This window comes from Diadema antillarum, unplaced genomic scaffold, assembly GCF_040938485.1.
Source record: "Diadema antillarum isolate AM-2024a unplaced genomic scaffold, OU_Dant_1.0 scf00000061, whole genome shotgun sequence".
In the NCBI taxonomy this organism is placed as follows: domain Eukaryota; kingdom Metazoa; phylum Echinodermata; class Echinoidea; order Diadematoida; family Diadematidae; genus Diadema; species Diadema antillarum.
In genome coordinates this window covers 2,019,679-2,032,576 of record NW_027270950.1, presented here as the reverse complement: position 1 = coordinate 2,032,576, position 12,898 = coordinate 2,019,679, and positions in this window count along the sequence as shown.

Genomic DNA, 12,898 nt, shown 5'->3' with positions numbered 1-12,898 from the left:
TTATTCTGAAGGCTCATTCGTCCGAAGGCTCATTATTCCGAAGGTTCGTTATTCCGAAGGTTCGTTATTCCCAATTTCTTTTTTGGATCAACGAACCTCTAGTTATAGGGAATTGTGTGTTTCGGATAAATGAAGCCTCGGAAAAAAAAGGAACTTCAGAATAACGAACCTTCTCGTGTGTGTGTGTGTGTGTGTGTGTGTGTGTGTGTGTGTGTATGTATTTGGGTTGGTGAATGTGGGTGTGGGATGATATAGGTTTTGTTTAATCAGGGGTTGGTGGGTTGGGGATTGGATTTGAAGAAGGATAGTTATAAATGGTATGACAGATGTTAGTAGGATTTGATATTCAGGATAGATGTAGGCCCTAGATTTGTTTCGGTTGGGGAGGGGAGGGGGTGGCCGGGTTTTTTTATGACTGATTTCATTCTATATTTGTGTAATGTATTCGTGTGTTTTTTTAATGTATATGCCCTTGTAAGTAAGAAGGTGTTACATGATCCAAACCAATATATTCAAGGAATATAGGTTTGGTAGGGCCATACATGTCAAAACTTTCTCGTGAAGAAATTATTAGTAGGGTTGGTCTATAATCGAGTTATCTATGATGAAGTGAGATTATTTGTGGTATAAATTGACAAATGGATTTGTTTGCGTTTCGAATTGCCATTTGTAACTTTTTTGCTCATGTTACACCCAGAATGGGTCGATTTATGAATGATTTGAATGAAATCAATAAATATCAAGGAAAAAAGTGTTGAGTTGGTTTATTTGCATTATGAGGATTTGTTTGAGTGTTTGTTGGTGTTTGTTTGTATCTATTACGTATGTATTAGCGGTGTGCAATGGCAGTTCGTTTGTGCTAAAATCAACTAACGATTGACAAATTTTTTACGGCGTGTGGAAACTATTCGCTCATACATAAAGCATGCCAAACCTATTCTGGGACAAAGAATAGTGGTATGGACGTTCTAGTTTATAAGACTGATGGAAGAAAATGACTGCAGTGAAAAATGAACAAAGACAAATAACATTTTGGGAGGGTACCTCCCTCATAAGTATTTCCTCTCGGTCTCTCTCTCGCCTAGCCCGCCTCACCGCTGATATTGGTTGACACACCCATACTATTTTTAGATCAACGCTGGTGTGAATTTTTTAAACACGTGCTCATACACTCTGAAGGCGTTTGTATTGCCACAGTAGCGCCACTATATTCCACATACACACGTAAGCATACAGGCACACGTATACACACAGACAAACAAACCACTACCACTATATAACCACCACACATGCACAGTTTCTACATATTGTATTATTATACTCCACACACACACACACACAAACACACACACACACACACACATACACACACGCACGCACACATACGCATAACTTACCAGTCATACCCACCCCACCAAAGCTTAACACCGGAGGAACCACCCCGAGCCCGGGGCGACAATCCGTGACGGGGCGACAATCCGTGTCGCAACAAATTTTTTGCTTACACGGATTGTCGCCTTCGAGGTCAAAAACTGGGAACTGCACAAGCGTCACAGATTGTCGCCCCGAGCAGGAGGCGACAATCCGTGTAGGGGCGACAATCCGTGTCGCAACAGGGATTCTAAAGACACACCTAATCACACTATTCTACCAAAAATGTTCGAGATAAACTGCTAAAAAACACACTTTCCTGCCCGTTTTATGGTACCAAATTTGAGCATAATGTAAAAGAAGACCCGCTCTTTCAGAAAATATGAAAAGTCAAGTTCGGCTAGGTTGACATATTTCACTTATTTTCAGTCCTCACGCAAAATCAGTGTGTGCGACTTTATGTTCGTTTAAGGTGCACGGTCACATATAAATATGTATAATATATATATATATTATGTATATCAAACTTCAATTCTATATGCATATAATATATGTATATTGACACCATTTTTTTGTTTTCTTTGGTGGTTCGGTTAACTAAAATATTTGTATCTGAGATTTTGGCTTCCTGAAAAAGAAACGTATATAAACATAAACATTGCAAATGTCCCATCAGGCAATAAAACTAAAACATTTTAACATTTGATTTGATTTGATTTGATTTGTGATTTATGAAAAATAACAATCTTTAGTGGACCTGATGACATTTATGTTATCTAATTATGATAATAATATAATATTTCTTTATCATATTCTACACTGTTTGGGAGGACTGCTGTTTTTTTATGCGCAACTATCACTTTCTTTTAGTAAATATTTCAATTTACTGTTACAGCAGTATTTTCCACAACAGTCATTCAAAAGGATACAGGGGTTAAGGCAGTTTCTTTTCAATTTGAAGTGTTTCAAGTTCAAACGCATTCAAATTATTCAAAAGGATACAGGGGTTAAGGTAGTTTCTTTTCAATTTGAAGTATTTCAAGTTCAAACGCATTCACAAACAGTTTAACATCGAATAAACTACAATAAAAACACACTGTAAAGAAATTATGAATTAGGTAATATGTGACCGTGCACCTCAAAACGAACATAAAGTCGCACTCACTGATTTTGCGTGAGGACTGAAAATAAGTGAAATGGGTCAACCTAGCCAAACTTGACTTTTTCATATTTTCTGAAAGAGCGGGTCTTCTTTTACATTATGCTAAAATTTGGTATCATAAAGCGGGCAGGAAAGTGTGTTTTTTAGCAGTTTATCGCGAACATTTTTGGTAGAATAGTGTGATTAGGTGTGTCTTTAGAATCCCTTTTTCATTTCTGAAAAACCTTGTCCACACTCTTCACTTTCAACTCTAATAACTTTTGAAAGGATAGGGCTACTGCTTTGAAAGTTGGCATTGATTATGGACAGAATGTGTTAATGAGGCATGCTTAATTTCAGTTTAATCTGATAATCCCTTCATTGTTGTTACTCTGGTGGTTTATTTCCTGTCTTTTGTCCCATTCATTGCACAGCCAGTACGGCTTGGTAAAGATTAAGCGCTTGAATAGACACTGTACTTCAGAGCCTCTTTTCTCACTTCACACTTTTCCTGAGTTTGTGCTTTCTTTCCAATATTTAGGTATGTTAGGAGAGTCCATTTGATTTGAGTTATACATCATTTTAAAGCTTAAAGTCTGCTCTTTCAGAATATGGTCTTAACTAAAAATTCATGTCTGGCGACTTTTTGTTTGTTTTGAGGTGCAGTGTCACATATTATCTTTAGCATTCATTCAATTGTAATTATCAGATAACAGGTCAAATTCTACTGGATAAACTATAAGGTTACATTATGATAACCAGAATTATAAAAGAAATATCAGTAATAATCAGCATGAAAGAAATAAGACTTATCGTTACTATAACTGTTATGATCAAAGCTGTAGCAGTCTCAGAAATGTCATTATTGATACACTCATCATAGTCATCATCACCATTATTATCAGTATTAATGATAAGTAGCTGCTGTTCCTAGCGTGTTCTTTCCAGCCCGCTAGCGTCTGATATGTCCTTGAGCACGGCAATGATGGCGACCCTCTTGTTCTGATTTGGTATCATGGTTTCTTCGAGCAGATCAACGGGGAAAGAGCCTTACTGGATTTTCAGTGAACTAACGGAGCTTTTGAATCAGACTCTTTCTATGGGTCTGAAATTTTGCTCTGTCTCTCTTTCACATTTCTCGTTCCCTACTCCTCTCTATTTCCTTGAAGTCTTGCTGTTCATTCCTGGACTGTTTATGTCTCTGCATCTATGTATTTTTATTATGTCTTAACGACGATGTTTCCTTACCGTTTGTATGTATGCATTATTTTAATTTCCTGGAGCGGTAATTCTGAAATCGTTCCTGGGAAGAAATTTCTTCCTTGAAACAGGATTTTTTTTTTTTCTCAGTGGTATTCTCAAAATCTGTCAAAGTTTCTTCCTAAGTCTGTTCCTAACTTTTTTTTTCCCTAATCTTGGGAAGAAACTTAAGAAGATATGCAAATTTCTGAATTAGGGAGAAGTTAGCATTCTGGAATGCACTTATAAAAGAATTTCAGGGAGATATTTAGGAATGTCCCGTCCCTGTCCTAAGTATACGTAACGTACGTTATGGCAACCTGCAAAACATCATGATAGGCGTTAACATTCACTGCGCGAAACAAGTACTCTGATGCGCGAAATGGGCATGAGAAAGGCGACATGCCGCGCACACGTGTACTTAACCCTACGTCATTTTGATTATGCGATTGTCATTGGCTGACTCCTTGTGATACGGCTTTTCGTATTGGCTTAAGAAAGCACATAGTCGGGGATAAGGATGGCCTAATTTGCATTAAGGAGTTCTTAAAAATTTTCTGAATTCCAATTCTGGCTTTTCTTGGCACTTCCTAACTTTCTGACTTATAGGAAGGAACTTAGGGAAAAACTTAATAGGAAGATTTTCAGAATACCACCGCTGCTCTCTATTCCTCAGCTCGCAGTGGATTGTTAAAAAATGTGTGTCACAAGACATTTACCTTCTATTAAGTTATCAATGGCAGCTGTTCAAAATTGCTACACTAACGTTATAACTCGGCATCGCGTGTGTGGCGTGTGGTTCTATTCTTTTAATAATGTTATATGAAGCATGATACATACATATTATACATCAATATATTTTAACATACTCAATTGTTACGTAATCAATTATGTCATTGCATGAATATCAATAAAAAAAAACATTTGTGACCGTGCACCTCAAAACGAACATAAAGTCGCACACACTGATTTTGCGTGAGGACTGAAAATAGTAAAGTGAAATTGGTCAACCTAGCCGACTTTGACTTTTTCATATTTTCTGAAAGAGTGGGTCTTCTTTTACATTATGCTAAAATGTGGTGTCATAAAACGGGCAGGAAAGTGTGTTTTTTTAGCAGTTTATCTCGAACATTTTTGGTTGAATATAGTGTGACTAGGTGTGTCTTTAGAATCCCTTTTTCATTTCTGAAAAACCTTGTCCACACTCTTCACTTTCAACTCTAATAACTTTTGAAAGGATAGTGTTACTGCTTTGAAAGTTGGCATTAATTATGGACAGAATGTGTGAATGAGGCATGCTTGATTTCAGTTTAATCTGATAATCCTTTCATTTTTGTTACTATGGTGGTTTACTTCCTGTTTTTTGTCCCATTCATTGCACAGCCAGCACGGTTTGGTAAAGATTAAGCGCTTGAATAGACACTGTACTTCAGAGCCTCTTTTCTCAGTTCACACTTTTCCTGAGTTTGTGCTTTCTTTCCAATATTTAGATAGGTTAGGAGTGTCCATTTGATTTGAGTTATACATCATTTTAAAACTTAAATTCTGCTCTTTCAGAATATGGTCTTAACTATAAATTCATGTCTGGCGACTTCTTGTTTGTTTTGAGGTGCAGGGTCACATTTAGAATTTCATTTTTTCCAGTACGCATCTTATATCCTTTTTACAAAGACCTTTAGCTGCTGAAAAAAAAATCAATGAAGAGACATACATGATACGCATAAAGTAATGTCGAGTCTTTTTAAATATCTAGGCGCGGTCAGACTGGCAAACGATCGAGAAGTTTGGGGCATTGGTACGCGCGCAAATAAGAGTGTGCCGTCCGATGGCTAGTGATTGGGACGTAACAATACATGACAATGGCCTCGCGCTTCCGACGCACCGCCCGCAAACCGATCGAGAAGTTTCCAGTTACACTGGCAAAACTTCGAGTTTTTAAAGATCGCGATCTTAAACTTCTCGATCTTTTGCCAGTCTGACCGCGCCTATTGTCTGTAGTAGCAGAGGTGGCATATATCGTCTGATATCGCCTTGAACTAACGCCGAATGGTGGCGTCCTCGTATAAAACATAGATGTGTCACACAGATTCTTGAATTTAGCACAAAAATGGTAACTATTTTCCGTGAAAGACTGCACAGTCACAGCCAGGCGTGAGACATGTGATGCGTGTAAGTATGCGAAACCGATCTGTTGAAGTTGTTTAAGAAATGAGTGACAAACGTACGCGATTTTAAGCTCGCTTGTAATTGTTGAGTACCCGCAGGAAATGTTTGCTTATTGTGACATCAGAGCCGTGCGATGGAACAAAAACCTCGAGTCAATCGTGAGTTTGACACGGGAGTGAATGGAAATTGGTGTTGTCAGCCATGTGCTATCCATTCATTTTTTGCTCAAACAAAATTGTGCCGTTGACAGCCACAGCGTGCGATCCGATGTCACGTAATGGCATATTGGATAGCTACATTCTTTTTAGGTGTTGTATAATAGTCATTATTTTGTAATAGCATTGAAATAATCGCTGATCGCCATGGTGACGCGGCTCTCCAATATGATAACCTGTGTTTCCTATGGTAGTACAGGGTTGAAGAACGTCACAATAATCGCCATCTAAAATCGCTCACCAAAGGATTGTCTCTCATTGCCTGGGCCCCATTTTATCAAAAGATATAATCGATCGTAAATTCTCATACCACACAGGTTGCTATAGACTTATGATAGAAATCAACTCTACAGTGCCCCCCCCCCCCAAAAAAAAAAAAAAAAAAAAATACAGTCGGATAACACCCGATACGATTAACCCGTTGAGGACGAGTCCCGAGTATACTCGGGCAAGCGTCTATGGGAAATGCGTGTTGTAGCAAAATCATATACCGTCCTCAACGGGTTAAACTGCAGGGGCGGCACCAGCTTTTTTTCAAGGGGGTGCGTTTTGACACTAAATGGAACCTGCGATTTTTTTAATATGATTTATTGATGCCTGTATCATCAAGTACATTTACATAATACACTGTACATATACATTGTTAGTGGCACGTATTCATAAACATAAGTTAAACATAGTGGAAAAATAGCTGGAAAGGACTATGATTATAACATACAGGGGTAGTGACAGTGTGGGATCCTCGGCGAGGGAGCGATGCGACCGAGCGGGGGAGGGTGTGGGAGGGGGATACCCCCTCGCACGGTAGGGACTTTTTGTAAAAAACAGAGTATAAAAGTCGCGTTTATAGGGCATTTTAAATCAAATTTCTAAGGAATTCAACACCGTAACAAAATCACTGTGAAGGACTATGATTGTAACATAAGGGGGTACATTATTGGACGGTTTGAGATCCTCGGCGAGGGCATGGGAGGGGGTATCCCCCTCCCACCGTAGGGACTTTTTGTAAAAGCAGAGTACAAAAGCCTGTTTGTAGAGCATCTTATGAAAATCAAATTTCTGGGAATTAAACATAACGGAAAACTCACTGTACAAGGACTATGATTATAACATACGGGGTTACATTATGTGATGGTGTAAGATCCTCGGCGAGGGAAGGAGCGAAGCGGGGATGGGGCAAAAACTTGTTTTGCCCCCTGGTGCACACTTCTATGAAATACTCCGAAAATTGTCTGTCCCCAAATGTGTCGAATCTTAATCTGTGTGTAGGAACCGAGCGGGGAAAACATAAATCAAAGAGGATGAAGGAACTTTTGAAAATATTTGAATTCAAGTGGCAGATATATCAAACATGCTTTTTGATGAAATATTCTGAAATTTGTCAATCCCCCAAGTTTTCTAAGTGTATGGTTAGAGACCTAACGGGGGAGGGGTAGCCCCTCCAATGCGAGATTTTGCATTTTCAGAATTGAAATTCAACAATCCGTTGCATAATGAATGTAATATTTGAACAGTTCTCCATTAAAAAAGGAAGAAAATTTTCCTCATTTCGAGAATTATAGAGTGACGTTTGCACCCACCCTCCTGCTCCTGCATACGAGAAAGCTGATGCATTTTTAAAATTCAAATGAAAAGAGCTCATAAAGATATCTGGAATTTAGGAAGCTCTCAATACCCAAGACTTTTAGTGCAGCAATGATATGAAAGGAAACCAAGCGGGCAAAGGGTTAATTGATAGGAGATAATTATCCCCTCCCACACGACAGAACTTTTGCATTTTTTTTTTATTAAAGTGAAGTGACAAGACTGGTGCACACTTGCGATAAAACATTTGTAAATCTATCAATCTAAAGGTGTATTAAGTCCATGGAAAATAGAACAAACGGAAGAGAGTGTGGGAAGGGGTATCCCCCGGCTCCCACACGAGAGAGATTTTTAATTTGTAGAATTGAAATACAGCAACCTGGTGCACACTTTGGGTGAAATATTTGGACAGATTTCTATAAAAAAAAGTAAGAAAATCTTCTCATCTCGGGGATTATGACTGTGTGTGTGTGGGGGGGGGGGGGCAATTCATATGCTTACCCTTGCGATATATCTATGGGGGAACTTTTTTTTCTGTCAAAAAGCGAGAAAGTTTTCTCATCTCTGGAATTATTGATTATGGGGGGGGGGGGGCAAAATTGTGATATACTTGCCCTCCAATTTTTTAATAAGGCTAAGGCTCGCACTTACTTGGCTCGCATTTTCAATTTTGATTGGTCAGAAATAAAGTGCTGTACAGAGACCCTACATCCTTGCAGCACAAATACACGTACACGTACACGCAATTAACGTGTACGTGCTCCGTACCGTACTATACGGTCAATAAGATAGTGAACACTGCGAAATAGATAAGTATAAAATCAGTGCTGCCAGAGCCCGGGGTGCGACTTTTTTTTCCCCACGAATTTCTTTTCCCTGGTGCAAAATAAAAATGAAATAATAAAAAAGATAATAAAAAGATAATTGTTTAGCGTCCGGCGTTGAGGTCGCTCGCAGACTTTTTTTTTTTTTTTTTTTTTTTTTGGGGGGGGGGGGGTCTGAAGGGGGTACGTTCGCACCCAACGCACCTTCCCCCCCCCCCCCCCTGGCGTGTTTTTTTTAGACGGCGCAGATTGGGGACCCTAAAAATCTATTGGGGACCCTATCCCTAAACCTAACCCTAATCCTAATCCTAACCCTAACCATCAAACCCTAACCCTAACCCTAACCCTAACCCAAACCCTAACCCTAACCCTAACCCTAACCAAAAACCCTAACCCAACGTTTTTCCCATAGGTTTAACACGCGCCATGCCCCAATCTGTGCCGTCTTAAAAAAAAACGCCCCCCCCCCCCCCCCCCGTGACGCCCATGAACTGTGCAAATGCTACTTCACGGTCTTAAATTATAACATTTTACTTCTATTTAGCAGGAAACCCCATACAACTTGACTGAGCGGTCACAGGGAAATGTGGACTGTTGTGAAGCACGTCATGAGTCTGATTCTTCCAAGTTTAGCACTTGAATGCTCTTCGAACTGCACATTAATATGTAAACACAATAGACACAACTTGAAGGGAAGAGATTCCTGACACGCTTTTCAAAATTCCTCATTTCTCTTTGACGATTGAATCAAATCGAATGGGGTTTTCTGTAAGATGTAGGCAATGAGTTATAGTTTCATACCTTGAAATTGTTCGATTAATTCATTTTCCTAAAGTTATAAGTTATATAAAGTTATAATTGCTGAGGGTCCCGTTGTATTTTTTTTTCTGGGTGGGGGACATACGGTATAATCAATTTTAACTCTTCATAAAACAGGGCCCTGATCTGTTCACAGATTCTGGTATAAAGGATGTTATATGGCTGATCCATCCTCGTTGTCTTGGTTTCTTACAGCCTTTGATATCGCATCGTTCCCAGGCATCTTCGTATGAGCCTTGACGCAAGGCGTGTCAGTTTGTGCGAGAGTTTGATACTCGTCACCAGTGTCCGTTGGTCCTTTGCCCGGCTGGTTTGTACCAACCTTTCCTTCGCATTAGACCTACTGCTCGAACTTAGTTTTCAATGCACGCACCAGAGAATCATACACCTCGCCATGAAGAACTGCCGTGGTCTTGATGTCCTCAGTCATTTTATATGACGTTATCACATTTTCTCTATCGATAATGTCACAGGGAACGTCGTCTGGGTCGCAGGATGCACCTGCATCGTTTAATGAATCGACTTGGGACACCCTACTCTCTTGGATGACTTCTTTGGAAACATACATATCCCCAACGGGTCTGTTATCCCCATGTATCTCAGCAACTGGGAATGTTGGGTGACCGTAGACACCGCCACTAAAATGCATCTGTGTAGCGGAATTGAGGTTTATTGTTGGCTGTCTCCTGAAAAATACGCACATGAGAATGAAAGATGTGTAAGAGTAGGCCTACTTCAATTAAGAAGTTCTGCACAGAGTTTAATGATTTCACAAATGATATGAAATGACGTGAGATGAAGTAATTCATAAAACAAAAACCTCCCAGAGTTTATCTATTTCACAGCATTTGATTCCGAAGATCTGAACAGTGCACATGGGGTTGAACCATTATCTTAGCTTATTATAGACTTTGTACGTGAACATGTTGCCGGTAACTTTTTAAAATGTCACCTTTGGTGCTATCAAAGGATTACGCTATGTAATGCATGGTGACTTGTGTTGTTACCAACAGAATATCTAATCATATATCACATATTTCATGATCCTTTATTACAATTTTACTTCAGATTATTTGGAGATTCCCACGAAGATTTCTTTCAAAACCCAGATTCTGTCAGTGACATCATCTGTCATTGTCTACGAGACATTGGAATGCACCATCCCTTATACCCCCGTCACACTTATTCGAAATCAGCACGAATCAAGCAGAACCAGCCGGAATTAAAGATTTTCCAAATTCGTGGCACATTCGGGAGAAAAATTCAAATTCTAACAATTTGGTATAGGGAATGCTTTTCGAATACTTGGAATGGACCTCGAATCCTTCTCGAATCTTTCTTGCACATTCCGAATGAAACATTTCGAATGCTGCTCGAATTTACTTGGAACGCTGTAGGAATATTCAGAAAACTGTTAGAATGGAGTCAGAATCTTTAGAAAGCACTTCGAATGCTGCACGAGCGCGGTTCGATTGCTGCCCGAAGTCGATGGTCGAAAAGCGTCTCGCATGCAGTACAAACTCATTTCGAGTGCGGTCAGAACGTTCCAGAAATGGCTACCAAATATACTTTGAATGTTCACGAATTCAAAAAGAATGCAGCCTGAAAATTTGGAATACACTTAGAATGTACTTAGAATGTAACGCGAGTGTCCCGTGTGTGTTAAGAATCCTGTCCGAATGGTCTCCGATAGCGTATAAAATGGTGATTTTTCACCAGTCTCAATCCTACAGATTGCTGTCCTCCAGCAAGACCTCCTTGAAAGAGAGTGTCTAAGCTAGTTACCCACTGGGCAATTACCCCAGACCCTTCCCGTGACCCTAACCCTACTCCTAATCCTAAATCTTATCCTAACCCTTCCCCAAACTCTAACCCTAAAGCTAACCCTAATCGTAATCTTTACTCTAACCTTTTCACCTTTTGCCGTTAGAATAGAATGCCATAGGAATATTTAGAATGCAATCTGAGTCCAGTTAGAATACCCTTCGAATAAAAATCGATATTTCTCCACTTCGAATGCTCCTCGAATGTTTTAAGCATGCTTAAAACATTTGGGTTGGTCACAAGAATGGGCCCGAATGTTTGGAAAGCACTCAGAATGTCGTCAGAATTTTTAGAATGCGCTTCGAATATTGAATTGAATTGAATAACTGAAACTGCACCGGTCTTACATTCGAGACACAGTAAACAGTTCCAGCATATTTATTTTCATATTTCACTTGAGATACATTTCATCGAAATACATTAAAAAAGAATACAAACCAAGCAAGATACAAAATATGTTATAAATCGGGTCATGGACAGAAAGTGTGTCAGCGTATATAATGTACATAAGACAATTCTCTATAACTTGTGAAATATGATGGAACCGTAAAAGCAAAGCTTGTAAACGCAGGTTCTAAGAAAATATACCAGTGTAAATTTGATATGCATTCAGTGGAGATAGGACACAAAGTAATAATGACGAAACTATACAAAAACTAAATTATCAAGGTACAAAGGAAAAAGAAAATAAAAGAGATGAAAAAGAAAAGGAAGAAAACAAGAACCTAAGGAATAAGAACAGGGTAAAAAATGTAATATAGCATATAGATACAGGTATATACACACACATATCTAGAATCAAATTCATAACGAGTTCAATATGTTACTACTGATACGGATGCAGTGATTATATAATGGGAGCATAAACCAGAAGCAAACAATCATAAACTGCAGGTTGATTCATCATACATTCAATGAGGATACTGCAGATAACATATCACAGAAAAATTCTAATCAGGCAGGTTATATTCATTTATTAACTTTGATTTCAATTTTTGTTTGAATATCAACATACTAGAGCAATTGATTAAGTCGGTGGGAAGATCATTCCAGAATTTAGGTCCGGTAAAAACAATTGTTTTTTGAGCAAGGAGTGTGCGAGTACGTGGAAGGTGAAATGAATCTCTTTGTCTTGTTGGGTAGGCATGGACGGCATAGTTTTTCTGAAACATGTGGGTAAATACGTCAGGCAAGCCGTTGGCTGATAACTGAAACATAAATGTGCCTAAGTTATATAAAAACAAGTCAGCAACCTTAAGGAGTCTGTTCTCAAAGAAAAAATAATTCGTGTGACAATAAAAATCGGCTAAATTAACTGAACGAATAGCCCGTTTTTGTAGTTGGAAAATTTTATCAATGTGTAATTTGGCACAGTTGCCCCAGGCAAGTATACCGTAACTGAGATAGGGTAAAACAAGCGTTGAATATAATTTTTTAAAAATATACTTGGGAAAGAAATGTTTTAGCTTATTTAAGATCCCAGTATTTCTCGAAAGCATCTTAGACAAATAATCTATCTGATATTTCCATGTTAATTCATGGTCAATATAAAGACCTAAAACTTTAAACGATTCAACTTGAGTCAAACAATCATTATTCATTTTTATATCGCCAGGCAAATGCGTAACAGAGTTACTAAATAACATAGAAACAGTTTTGTTTACATTAAGAGATAACTTATTTGCTTGAATCCACATTTGAACCGACATTAATTC